The 14286-nt window shown below is 54.2% G+C and overlaps 1 protein-coding gene across 1 annotated transcript in view; it reads left to right on the top strand.

Annotated features, from left to right (window-relative positions):
- Window positions 1-9354: 9354 nt before the first annotated feature.
- Window positions 9355-14286, top strand: part of IL3RA (interleukin 3 receptor subunit alpha) — a 43475-nt gene continuing 38543 nt past the window's right edge. The window contains exon 1 of the mRNA XM_030926264.1: window positions 9355-9458. The gene's annotated coding sequence lies outside the window, so the exon portion shown is untranslated. The remainder of the gene's footprint in view (window positions 9459-14286) is intronic.

Here is a 14286-nt window from a genome sequence, read left to right on the forward strand (position 1 = left end):
ATCCCAGCACTTTGCGAGACCAAGGCAGGCAGATCACTTGAGGTCAGAAGTTCAAAACCAACTTGGCCAACATGGGAAAATCTCATCTCTATTAAAAATACACACACACACACAAAAAGTCAGGTGTGGTGGCAGGCACCTAAAATCCCAGCTATTTGGGAGCCTGCAGCAGGAGAATCACTTGAACCCAGGAGGCGGAGGTTGCAGTGAGCCGAGATCGTGCCACTGCACTCCAGCCTGGGTGACAGAGCAAGACTCCATCTCAAAAAAAAAAAGAAAAGAAAAGAAAAAAAAGAGCTGTGGCCGGGCGCGGTGGCTCATTCCTGTAATCCCAGCACTTTGGGAGGCCGAGGTGGGCGGATCATGAGGTCAGGAGTTCGAGGCCAGCCTGGCTAACACGGTGAAACTCCGTCTCTGCTAAAGATACAAAATCTTAGATAGATATAGATAGACAGTAGATCGACGATAGATAGATAATAGATGATAGATAAATAGATGATTGATAGATAGATGATAGATGGAAGATAGATAGTTGATAGATAAATAGGTAGATAGATAGATAGATAGAGATAGATAGATAGATAGATAGACACGTAGATAGATGATAGATGGAAGATAGATGATAGACTAGATAGACAGATGGATAGACACACAGATAGACAGATAGATACATATATACACACATAGATGATAGATGACAGATGATAGATCATAGATAGATGGATAGACACATAGATACATACATACATATGTACATACATAGATACATAGATAGATGATAGATGACAGATGTTAGATACATAGATAGATACATACATACATAGATGATAGACAGATATATAGATAGATGATAGATAGCCAGATAGATAGATAGATGATAGATAGATAATAGATAGACACATAGATAGATAGACTAGATAGACATGTAGATAGATGATAGATAGATAGACATATAGATAGTTACATAGATACATCAATAGATAGATAGATAGATAGTAGATCATTGATAGATGATAGATAAATAGATGATTAATAGATAGATGATAGAGGGAAGATAGATGATAGATAGATAGACTAGATAGATACATGGATAGACACATAGATAGATAGATAGATACATACATAGATGATAGATATATATATATATAGATAGATAGATAGATAGATAGATACATAGATAGATAGATAGATAGGATCTATCTGCTATTTCTCAGCCTGCCTCCTGGAAGTTGGAACTGATCTCGCTTGTTCCTAAGCCCCCACCTTAAATCACATTCTTAGACTGTGAACCATCAAAAGCCCCCAGGCCAGCAAAGATACGACCAGGGGCCACTCAAGGACCTGACAGATCACCACCCTCCAGCCAAGACCCAAGGCCCGACTCCCCTTTGGGTAAGGCTAGGTTTTCAGTGAGCAGCATCTAACAAGGGACAGAAGAAAGAGCCCTGGAGATGGGCTTGGCCTGAGAAGAGCCCTGGAGACACACATTTAGTCCCTGCCCATCCACGCGGGAGGGAACCCCGGCGTCAGGGGCTGGCCTGGGCCTGGGTTCTCCTGAATGAGAGATCAACAGCAGCACCACCTCCTACACCCATGCTGCCTGCGTCTCTCATCCTGTTGAGCAATGCCGTTGGAAGCGAGTTCCCTAATTCTCTCTTCCTGTGTGAACGCAAAACCAGCAGCCGACTCCCCAGACACAGAGGCGTTGAAGGCGTGGGGCCAACACGCTGGCCCCGCTAACGGTTTGCTGAATCATCACTAACCATGAACCAGATGGATTACTAAGAAACAAGACATGCATATTTTCTTTCTTTTTTTTTTTGAGATGGAGTTTTGCTCTGTCACCCAGGCTGGAGTGCGATGGTGCAATCTCGGCTCACCGCAACCTCCGCCTCCCGGGTACAAGCGATGCTCCTGCCTCAGCCTCCTGAGTAGCTGGGATGACAGGCACCTGCCACCACATCCGGCTAATTTTGTATTTTTAGTAGAGACGGGGGTCTCACCATGTTGGCCAGGCTGGTCTTGAACTCTTGACCTCAGGTGATCCACCCACCTCAGCCTCCCAAAGTGCTGGGATGACAGGCTGAGCCACCTTATCCATTGCAAACATCATTTCTTTTTCTTTTTCTTTTTTTATTTTTAACTGTTTTTTTGAGACAGGGTCTCACTCTGTCACCCAGGCTGGAGTGCAGTGGCCCGATCTTGGCTCACTGCAACCACCGCCTCCCAGGTTCAAGCGACTCTCCTGCCTCAGCCTCCCGAGTAGCTGGGATTACAGGCATCCACCACCACATCCAGGTAATTTTTGTAATTTTACTTAGTAGACGTGGGGTTTCGCCACGTCGGCCAGGCTGCTCTTGAACTCCTGACCTCAGGTGATCCGCCCTCGGCCTCCCAAAGTGCTGGGATTACAGGCTGAGCCACTGCCCTCAGTCCCAATTTGACCTGTTTTGGATTGACCCCCATTCTGGTCACCTTTAAGAACTGTAGACAGTGGCCGGGCGCGGTGGCTCACGCCTGTCATCCCAACACTTTGGGAGGGCGAGGCGGGTGGATCACGAGGTCAGGAGATCGAGACCATCCTGGTTAACACGCCGAAACCCCGTCTCTGCTAAAAATCCAAAAAAATTAGCCAGACAACGTGGCGAACACCTGTAGTCCCAGCTACTGGGGAGGCTGAGGTAGGAGAATGGTGTGAACCCGGGAGGCGGAGCTTGCGGAGAGCCCAGATTGTGCCACTGCACTCCAGCCTGGGCGATAGAGTGAGACTCCGTCTCAAAAAAAAAAATCAAAAAAGAGCTGCAGACAGCATTTCAGTACACGCTTGGGGGTTAACTGAAACAGTGACCATCACCAAGCAAAATCTTAAAATGTGAGCAACGTGGGGCTAAACAGACTGCAAAAAGAAGACCCTTGTGTATTGTAGGAACTGTAACAAAAAGGGCACTGCTTGTTCAGCGCCGCTGGGAACAGCCCCATCAGGCAACTCAGATTTTTTTTTACCACACAGCTCATACCTGTGAATGGCCCACACACCTGCCCCAAGTATGGGCCGGGCACTGTGGCTCAGGCCTGTAATTCTATCACTTTGGGAGGCCCAGGTGGGCGGATCCCTTGAGGTCAGGAGTTCGAGAACAGCCTGACCAACATGGTGAATGAAACCCCACCTCTACTAAAAATACGCAATTACCCCTGCGTGGTGGCTCATGCCTGTAATCCCTCAACTTTTGGAGGTTGAAGCAGAAGCACTGATCCCAGGATTTCAGGACCAGCCTGGGCAATATAGTAAGACCCTCTCTCTTTTTTTTTTTTTTTTTGAGACAGTGTCTCACTCTGTTGCCCAGGCTGGAGTGCAGTGGTGCCATCTCGGGTCAAGGCGACCTCCACCTCTCAGGTTCAAGCGATTCTCCTGTCTCAGCCTCCCAAGCAGCTGGGACTACAGGCGCCCGCCACCACACCCGGCTGATTTTTCTATTTTTAGTAGAGACGGGGTTTCACCATGTTGGCCAGGCTGGTCTTGATCTCCTGACCTCATGATCCACCTGCCTCAGCCTCCCAAAGTGCTGGGATGACAGGTGTCAGTCACCGCACCTGGCCCACTTACCATCTTAACTGTGCTATTTTTTTTTTTTTTTTTTTTTTTTTTTTTTTACAGGGTAGCTCCCCAAAGAAAGACCCTGTAAGGATCTTTTTCTTTCTCGATGACACGCTATGATTGGGCCATGAGTCACCTCAAAGTTCAGCACTCATTTCATGGAGCTGTTTAGCTGTGGGGCCCTGCTGAGCCCTTTGTGGTCACCGGGCAGCTTTCGGAGGATCCCTGGTTTTCCTGAATGCCCCTGGTTCAGCCACTCAACATCCACACAGTGGAGACAGCCATGTCCTTCCTCCAAAACTGCCCACCGAGAGATTTTCAGCTCCAAGATTCTAGTGGGTTGAACGCTGATCCCTAAAATGTATGTTCACGTTAACCTCAGAATGGGATGTTATTTGAAAATAAGGTCTTTGCAGATGTAATGAAGTAAAGAATTTGGGCCGGGCGAGGTGGCTCAAGCCTGTCATCCCAGCACTTTGGGAGGCCGAGGCGGGCAGATCACGAGGTCAGGAGATCGAGACCATCCTGGCTAACACGGTGAAACCCCGTCTCTACTAAAAAATACAAAAACTAGCCGGGCGAGGTGGCGGGCGCCTGTCGTCCCAGCTACTCGGAGGCTGAGGCGGGAGAATGGCGTAAACCCGGGAGGCGGAGCTTGCAGTGAGCTGAGATCCGGCCACTGCCCTCCAGCCTGGGCGACAGAGCGAGACTCCGTCTCAAAAAAAAAAGAATTTGAAGATGAGGTGGGTGCGGTGGCTCACACCTGTAACTTCAGCACTTTGGGAGGCCGAGGCGGGTGGAACACCTGAGGTCAAGTGTTCAAGGCCAGCCTGGCCAACATGATGAAACTTCGTCTCTACTAAAAACACACAGATTAGCCAGGCATGGTAGCAGGTGCCTGTAATCCCAGCTACTGAGAAAACTGAGGCAGGAGAATCGCTTGAACCTGGGAGGCGGAGGTGGCAGTGAGCCGAGATCACGCCATTGCACTCCAGCCTGGGAGACAGAGGGACAATCTGTCTCAAAAAAAAAAAAAAAAGAATCTGAAGATGAGATTGTCCTGAATTTAGGGCGGGCCCTAAATCGATGTCAGGTGTCCTTCTCAGAGACAGGAGAGACAGACACAGAGGGGGAGGCCACGTGGAGACGGAGGCAGAGACTGGAGTGATGTGGCCACAAGTCCAGGGACGCCTGGAGACCCCAGCAGCTAGGAGAGGCAAGAAGGAGCCTCCCCTAGAGCCTCCGGAGGGAGCATGGCCCTGAGACACCTACACCTCAGACTTCCGGTGTGCAGAACTAGAAAAAAACCCTATTTTTATTATTTTATTATTGTTATTTTTTTGAGACAGAGTTCCACTCTTATTGCCCAGGCTGGAGCGCAATAGCACGCTCTCGGCTCACCACAACCTCCACCTCCCGGGTTCAAGCGATTCTCCTGCCTCAGGCTCCCGAGTAGCTGGGTTTACAGGTGCCACCACCCCCAGCTCATTTTGCATTTTTCGTGGATACCAGCTTTCTCCTTGTTGGTCAGGTTGGCAAACTCCCGACCTCAGGTGATCCGCCCGTCTGGGCCTCCCGAAGTGCTGGGATGACAGGCGTGAGCCACCGCACCTGGCCCCAATTCCTGTTATGAAGCGTCCCTGGTTACTGGTCGGGGACTGGCAGGGACGGCTGCAGACAGGAGCATATGTCATCAGTCACTAGAGGGCAGCAATGGCCAAGGACCGCCCAGCAGTTCACAGGTGGTTGGGGTAATGCTCACATGGACCACACCTTGAGACGTGGGAAGAGCTTTAGAAGCTGTCTGGGCCGGGTGTGGTGGCTCAGACTTATAATCCCAGCACTTTGGGAGGCTGAGGCAGCAGGATCCCTCGAGTCCAGACGTCTCAGGCTAGCCTGGGCAACATAGTGAGACCAACATAGTGAGACCCCATCCCCCCCCCCAAAAAAAAATTAGTTGGACATGGTAGCGTGTTCCTGTTGCCCCAGCTACTGGGGAGGCTGTGGTGGGAGGATCGCTTCAGTCTGGGAGCTGGAGGTTGCCGTAAGCTAAGATCACGCTGCTGCACTCCAGCATGTAATTCTGCCTTTAAAAAAAGGGAGGAAAAAAAAATGAGGCCAAGAGGGGTGGTTCACGCCTGTAATCCCAGCACTTCGGGAGGTAGAGGCTGGAAGATCACTTGAGGTCAGGAGTTAGAGGCCGGCCTGGGTCACATAGCGAGACGCAGTCTCTAAGAAAAGGGAAGGAGAAGGAAGGAAGGAAGGAAGGAAGGAAGGAAGGAAGGAAGGAAGGAAGGAGGAAGGGAAAGAAAGGAAAGAAAGACAGAAAGAAGGAAAGAGAAAGAAAGAGAGGAAGGAAGGAAAGAAAGGAGAGAGAGAGGAAGGAAGCAACGAAAGAAGGAGAGAGAGAGAGAGAGGGAGGAAGGAAGGAAGGAAGGAAGGAAGGAAGGAAGGAAGGAAGTGAGGAAGGAAGGAAGGAAAGAAAAGAAAAGACGAGAAGGGAAGAAAGAAATCAATCCCAGGACAAAACTGCTTCGGCCCCACTGTGGACGGAGGGGTATAGCTTTTCCCCAGCAGGGCCCCTTGGGCGTGACCAGGAAGCTGTCTCGTTGCCACCTAACCCAGGCCTGTCTGAGTGGGGACACCCACGAGGGACGTGTGGCGATGACCGAACGAGCCGGATGCTCACATTCGATTCCAGCTCTGCCCCCGGAAAGTGTGTGCTCCCGGGTGGGATTTCTGCCTCACAGCTTCCACTGTGCAGAATGGAAATAACCAGTCCCCAAGGGTCTCGGACGCCCCAGCCAAGACGTGGCCCCACACAGGGAAAGCCGTGAGCAGGTTACATCCGGAAAGCCCTTTGCCGTCCTCACCGGGAGGTGCAGACTCCGAGGGCCGCTGAGAGAAAGAAGAGGCAGGAATGTGTGACCTGCCTGTCAGAGCCCTGTGTCCAAGAACTGGGTACCCAGCCGTCACGGGATGGTTGGGTTTCTCTGCCTCCTCCCTCAGCTCACAACTCAGCCGTCTGTGCCCCACACTGGCCACCGACACCCGGTCTTCTTTTCAAGGTTTTCCAGAGAGGTGGACCTGGTGCCCGGTTCTGAGTTGCAAACAGAACATACTTTGCGCGGTGGCTCACGCCTGTCATCCCGGCACTTTGGGAGGCCGAGACGGGTGGATCACGAGGTCAGGAGATCGAGACCGGCTAACATGGTGAAACCCCGTCTCTACTAAACTATGCAAAAAAATTAGCCGGGTGTGGCGGCGGGCGCCTGTCGTCCCAGCTACTTGGGAGGCTGAGGCAGGAGAATCGCTTGAACCCGGGAGGCGGAGGTTGCAGTGAGCTGAGATCCGGCCACTGCACTCCAGGCTGGACGGCAGGAGTTGCTGGGACTCCAGGATTTCCACCATGCCCCGCAGATTTTTTAACAGTTTTTTTTGTAAAGATGGGGGTCTCACTATGTGACCCAGACTGGTCTCACACTCCTGGCCTCAAGGGATTCCTGCTTCAGGATTAAAGATGTCAGCCACCACACCTGGTTTCCTCTGCAATTTTAAAGACGACAGCACCAAGAACCACCTCTCTCTTTCACCCTGGACATTTCATAATTGTGTATTCATTCCTTTGGCTATGACACTTAGGGTAGTGCTTAAAGCAGACATCCCTTGAGAAGGAAGGTCCTGGGCTGTATTCATTGAGGGAGAGGCAGGCACCGACACAGAGAAGCGGGGGCCAGCCACGGTGGCTCACGCCTGTCATCCCAGCACGTTGGGAGGCCGAGGCAGGTGGATCACCTGAAGTCAGGAGTTCGAGACCAGCCTGGCCAACATGGTAAAAACCTGTCTCTACTAAAAATTCAAAAATTAGCCGGGTGTGGCGGCAGGTGCCTGTCATCCCAGCTACTAGGGAGGCTGAGGCAGGAGAATCGCTTGAACCTGGGAGGCAGAGGTTGTAGTGAACTGAGATGGTGCCTCTGCACTCCAGCCAGGGCGACACAGCAAGACTCTATCTCAAAAAAAAAAAAAAGGCTGAGTGCAACGACTCACTCCGGTAATCTCAGCACTTTGGGAGGCCAAGGGGGGCAGATCACCTAATGTCAGCAGTTTGAGACTGGCCTGGCCAACACGGTGAAACTCCGTCTCTACTAAAAATACAAAAAATTCGCCAGGCGTGGCAGCGGGCGCCTGTAATCCCAGCCACCTGGGAGGCTGAGGCAGGAGAATTATTTGAACCCGGGAGGCAGAGGTTGCAGTGAGCCGAGATCGTGCCACTCACTCCAGCCTGGAGACTCTGTCTCAAAATAAAAAAAGGAAAGAAAGGAAAGGAAAGGGGAGTGGGGGGGGAGGGGAGGGGAGGAAGAGGAGGGGGAAAGGAGGGAAGGGGACAGGAGGAGGGAAGGGGAGAGGAGGAGGAGAGGGTGGGGGGATGGGAGGGGAGGAGGGGGAGGGGAAGGTGGAGGGGAGGGCAGGGAGAGGACGAGAGGGGAGGACAGGGGGAGGGGAGGGAGGGGAGGGGGAGGAAGGGGAGAGGAGGGGAGGAGGGGAGGGGGAAAGAGAGAAGAGAAGGGGGGAATGGAGGGGAGGGGAGGAGAGGGAGGGAGAGGAGGGGGAAGGACGGGAGGAGGAGGAGGAGAGGGTGGGGGGATGGGGGTAGAGGGAGGGGAGAGGAGGGGGAAGGAGGGGAGGAGGGGGAGGGGGAGAGAAGAGGGAGGAGGGGGAGGGGGAAAAGAGGGAAGAGAAGGGAGGGGGAAGGAGGGGAGGAGACAGAGGCGAGGAAGAGGAGGAGAGGGGAGGGGAGTGGGGAAGGAACGGGAGGGCGGGGAAAGGAGGGGAGGAGAGGGGGATGGGAGGAGGGGCAAAAAGGGAAGAGAGGGTAGGAGGGGGATGGGAGGGGATGAGGGGGATGGGAGGGATGAGGGGGAGGGGAGGGGATGAGGGGGAGGGGAGGGGATGAGGGGGAGGGGAGGGGATGAGGGGGAGGGGAGGGATGAGGGGGATGGGAGGGATGAGGGGGAGGGGAGGGGATGAGGGGGATGGGAGGGGATGAGGGGGAGGGGAGGGGATGAGGGGGATGGGAGGGGATGAGGGGGAGGGGAGGGGATGAGGGGGAGGGGAGGGGATGAGGGGGAGGGGAGGGGATGAGGGGGAGGGGAGGGGATGAGGGGGATGGGAGGGGATGAGGGGGAGGGGAGGGGATGAGGGGGAGGGGAGGGGATGAGGGGGAGGGGAGGGGATGAGGGGAGGGGAGGGATGAGGGGATGAGGGGAGGGGAGGGGATGAGGGGGAGGGGAGGGGATGAGGAGGAGGGGAGGGAGTAAAGGAGGTGGAGAAGGGGAGGGGAGGGGAGGAGGGCAGTGGCAGGGGTGGGGAGGGCGGTGGCAGGGGTGGGGAGGGCAGGGCATTTCCCCAGACCACGCGCCTCAAATCCGTTCTGAAGGCAACGTAGAAATGCCGGAGGTGGGTGCTCAGGACGGACAGCAGCCAGGCGATTCCCACGGGGTTCGAAGCAGCCTGACCCGACCGACCCTGGGTCAAAACCATGAAGAAATCACCCGTTTCCTCAGAGGCCCGTGGCTCCTGTGATCAGACCGATATGAATTTCACAATCTCACCCACGTCTCTGGGTTCAGGCAGGGGCAGCGATAAAGAAGGTTTCACAGCCAGCCTCTTTCTCAAGACTTCCTTCGTGTTGAGAAAACGGAGTTGACGCTTGCCCAGGGAAACAGGTGATTTGCTATCTCTGTGACCAGCTGCTCCCCCGGGAGCCGGTGACCAAGACAGGCCCCGTGTCACCGGCCCGTAAGTCAACGTGCCGCCTGCGACAGCCCCTGAGGGACCCAGGCGGTGCCCACATGACTGTCAGGTGAGGGCAGCTTTGCTTTTCAGAACCTCTGAACACAAAACAGAAGTTTTCTCTGGGACACCCTGGCTGTGGCTCGACGCATGACCTCAGCCTTGGAGACGCGTCTGGGTTAGCAGGATGGAGTTACATACAAATATCAGGCCGGGTGTGGTGATGCACGCCTGTCATCCCAGCGCTGTGGGAGGCCGAGGCAGGTGGGTCACTTGAGGTCAGGAGTTCGAGACCAGCCTGGCCAACATGGTGAAACCCCGTCTCTGCTAAAAATACAAAAGGGCCGGGCGCGGTGGCTCCAGATCATGAGGTCAGGAGATCAAGACCATCCTGGCAAACACCGTGAAACCCCGTCTCTACAAAAAAAATATAGAAAAGTAGCTGGGCGGCCGGGCGCGGTGGCTCAAGCCTGTCATCCCAGCACTTTGGGAGGCCGAGGCGGGCGGATCACGAGGTCAGGAGATCGAGACCATCCTGGCTAACACGGTGAAACCCCGTCTCTACTAAAAAAATACAAAAAACTAGCCGGGCGAGGTGGCGGGCGCCTGTAGTCCCAGCTACTCGGGAGGCTGAGGCAGGAGAATGGCGTGAACCCAGGAGGCGGAGCTTGCAGTGAGCTGAGATCCGGCCACTGCACTCCAGCCCGGGCGACAGAGCGAGACTCCGTCTCAAAAGAAAAAAATAAAAATAAAAATAAAAAAGTAATAAAACTTCCAGAGCCTGGGAAGTCAGTTTGAGGCTGTGTCTGTGGCAGGCGGGTTCTGAGAAAGCAGAGATCAAAGTATGTGCAGGAGGAGGGTCCGGAACGCCTCCAGGTGGCCAAGCCCCTCCCTCCCACGACCCAGGACGGGTTCCCGAAGGCCAGAATGAGGGGTCGGAAGGGAGTGTGACGAGAAGGAAAGGAGGAAGGTTGCGACTCTAGAAGTTTTGCTGGGGTTGTTGTTATGAATGATGACAAGGTAGAGCATGAAAACAGCAGGGATTCATCGCCCGTCCATCCTGGAGACCAGGAGTGTGAGGTGCAGGTGTCTGAGGACCTTCCTCCCTCCAGAGGCTCTAGGGGAGGATCCTCCTGCCTCTCCCAGCTCCTGGGGGCTCCCAGCATCCCTGGGCTTGTGGCCACATCACTGCAGTCTCTGCCTCCGTCTCCACGTGGCCTCCTCCTCTGTGTCTGTGTCTCCTCTTGTGTCTCTTAGCAGGGCACCTGTCATTCCATTGAGGGTCCACCCTGCTCCAGCATGATCTCATCTCCAGATCCCTTAACTAAAGGACATCTGCCAATCCTCTATTTCCAATTAAGATTCTATTCACAGGCTCCAGGTGGATGTGAATTTGGGGGGTGGGGAAAGCAGTCAATGCGTGGGCTCCCTGGCAAGCAGCTGAGATCCGCGGAAGGAGATCTGTGTACCTGGAAAAGGCCAGACAAATCCTTAAGAATGTCAAGACGCGGGGCCGAGGCGGGCAGATCACGAGGTCAGGAGTTCGAGAGCAGCCTGGCCAACATGGTGAAACCCCCGTCTCTACTAAAAATACACAAATTAGCCCGGCGTGGAATCCCAGCTACTCGGGAGGCTGAGGCAGGAGAATCGTTTGAACCCCGGGAGGCGGTTTTGCAGGATAGACAAATTCAAGAGATCTACGGTACAACACACGGCCGGGCGCGGTGGCTCACGCCTGTCATCTCACCAGTTAGGGAGGCCGAGGCGGGCGGATCACGAGGTCAGGAGTTGGAGACCAGCCTGACCAACATGGCGAAACCCCGTCTCTACTAAAAATATAAAAATTAGCCAGGTGTGGTGGCGAGCGCCTCGAATAACAGCTCCACAGGAGGTGAGGCGGGAGAATGGTTTGAACCCGGGAGGCAGAGCTTGCGGTGAGCCAAGATCACGTCACTGCCCTCCAGCCTGGGCGACTGAGTGAGGCTCCATCTCAAAAATGAATAAATAAAACTGAGCACAGTTGGGGCCCCTCCTCCCCAAGACCCCTTTTAGCAGTGCTCCAGGGGGTGGTATGTCAAGTCCAGACAGAAGTGGGTCTGAGCAGTAGCAGAGTCAGCGGCATTTCAGGGCCGGGGACCCCGGAGTCAGCCTCACGGAGGGGAGGCTGGGGTTGGGGGGGTTAGCAGCTCCTTCATTTCCCCTGGACAGACCTGCATTTCCACCCTCCGAGAGCCCAGGGCAAGAGCGAGGAGTCCGCACGCAGTCTGAGAGACCGACTGGTCATGGAACGTCTCAGCGACACCTTCCCTAGGCGGGTCTTGCAGGGACCTCTGCGGCTAGTTCCTGGCTCCAGGCAGACCTTACCGTCCAGCCCAGGCAGGCCCGGGTTCCGTGACCCCACTATTGCCTGTGGAATTCCCCTGAGATCAGGGGCTTTCCTGGCGAACTTTCCCAGTGAAAACGCCTCCGGTCACAGACTCTGCAGTCCCCTGGTTCCCAGGCTGCCTGGGGAAACGGGGCGGAATCGCTGAGATTCCTTTTCTTTTCTTTTCTTTTTGAGATGGAGTCTCGCTCTGTCACCCAGCCTGGAGTGCAGTGGCGCCATCTCGGCTCACCGCAACCTCCGCCGCCTGGGTTCAAGCCATTCTCCTACCTCAGCCTCCACAGTAGCTGGGATTACAGGCATCTGTCACCACGCCTGGCTAATTTTTTGTAGTTTTTTAGTAGACACGAGGCTTCACCATGTTGACCAGGCAGGTCTTGAACTCTTGATCTCGTGATCCGTCCACCTCAGCCTCCCAAAGTGCTGGGATTACAGGAGTGAGCCACCGCGTCCGGCCTGACCCTGAGACACCTTGATCTCAGATTCCTGACCTCCAGGACAGGGACAGGACATTGTGATCAAGGTGCAGCCTCTGACATGGAGATTGGCAAGGCCTGAGTCTGCTCCAGCAGCCAAACAGGACGGCTGCGTCACCGGAGGGAGACCAGAGGTCTCCACTCGTCACCCAGGCTGGGGGAGAGCAGTGGACAGAACCCCAGAGGAGGGTTAACTGAGACCATGTCCCATTCCCACTTACCTGGCCACTGTGCACCCCTCAACATCCTCACACGGGATGCCTCAGCCTCCCGAGTAGCTGGGATGACAGGCACCTGCCATCATGTCCAGCTTATGTTTTTACTTTTTCTGTTTGAGACAGAGTCTTGCTGTGTTGCCCAGGCTGGAGTGCAATGGCGCGATCTCAGCTCACTGCTACCTCCGCCTCCTGGGGTTCAAGCGATTCTCCTGCCTCAGCCTCCTCAGTAGCTGGGAGGCGGAGCTTGCAGTGAGCCGAGATCTGGCCACTGCACTCCAGCCTGGGCAACACAGCAAGACTCTGTCTCAAAAAAAAAAAAAAAATTAACTGGACATGATGGCAGGTGTCTGTAATGCCAGCTACACGGGAGGCTGAGGCAGGAGAATCGCTTGAACCCAGGAGGTGGAGCTTGCAGTGAGCTGAGATCCCACCACTGCACTCCAGTCTGGGTGACAGAGCGAGACTCCATCTCAAAAAAGAAAAGAAAGAAAGAAAGAATATTAGCCAGGCATGGTGGGGGGCACCTGTAATCCCAGCTACTCGGGAGGCTGAGGCAGGAGAATCGCTTGAACCCGGGAGGCGGAGGTTGCAATGAGCCGAGATCGCGCCACTGCACTCCAGCCTGGGTGACAGAGCGACACTCGGTCTCAAAAACCAAACAAAAAGTCGGCTGTGCTCCTGGCGTGTGTGGCACACACACAAGGGTCTGCGCACACAGGTGCACGCCTTGCTGCGTGAAGGAGGCTCTATTTCGGGTGTCTCCCATCTGCGTTATCTCCCAGATTCACCCACCATCCCTTCTCATTTCTTGTTTCTGTTCCTCCCGCCTTGTGCAGTCCTGCCAAGGCTGCTACCCCTCCCGCCAGTTTCTGAAACTGTTCCCAATTGCTTCCCTCCTCTGCCACCAGCCCAAGGAGTTTTTCAGAATGACCCCTGCCGGGCACGGTGGCTCACGCCTGTCATCCCAGCCCTTTGGGAGGCCGAGACGGGTGGATCACGAGGTCAGGAGATCGAGACCATCCTGGCTAACACGGTGAAACCCCGTCTCTACTAAAAAATACCAAAAAAAAAAAAAAAGAAAGAAAAAAGAAAAAGAAAAAACTAGCCGGGCGAGGTGGCGGGCACCTGTAGTCCCAGCTACTCGGGAGGCTGAGGCAGGAGAATGGCGTAAACCCGGGGGGCGGAGCTTGCAGTGAGCTGAGATCCGGCCACTGCACTCCAGCCCCGGCGACAGAGCGAGACTCCGTCTCAAAAAAAAAAACAAAACAAAAATCAAAAAAACAAAACAAACCCAACACCTCCCCTCCACCCTGAGTCTGGGGGGATGGGATCATTTTCTTTTATTTTTATTTTTATTTTATTTTATTTAGATGGAGTCTCTCTCTGTGGCCCAGGCTGGAGTGCAGTGCTGCGATCTCGGCTCACTGCAACCTCCGCCTCCCGGGTTCAAGACATTCTCCCGCTTCAGCCTCCCGAGTAGCTGGGAGGACAGGTGTGTCGGCCACCAGGCCCGGCTAATTTTTGTGTTTTTAGTAGAGACAGGGTTTTGTCATGTTGGCCAGGCTGGTGTCGAACTCCTGACCTCAGGCAAAATGCCGGCCTCCTAAGGTGCTGGGATTACAGGTGTGAGCCACCGTGCCTGGTGGGGACCATTTTATTTATTTATTTATTTATTTTTATTTGCTTGTTTTGCTTATTTTATTTATTTGCTTATTTTGAGCTCTGTCATCCAGACTGCAGTGCCGTGGCACGATCTCGGCTCACTGCAACCTCTGCTTCCCGAGTTCAAGTGATTCTCCTGACTCAGTCTCCTGAGTAGCT

Source organism: Rhinopithecus roxellana, chromosome 22 (assembly GCF_007565055.1).
Source record: "Rhinopithecus roxellana isolate Shanxi Qingling chromosome 22, ASM756505v1, whole genome shotgun sequence".
NCBI lineage: Eukaryota > Metazoa > Chordata > Mammalia > Primates > Cercopithecidae > Rhinopithecus > Rhinopithecus roxellana.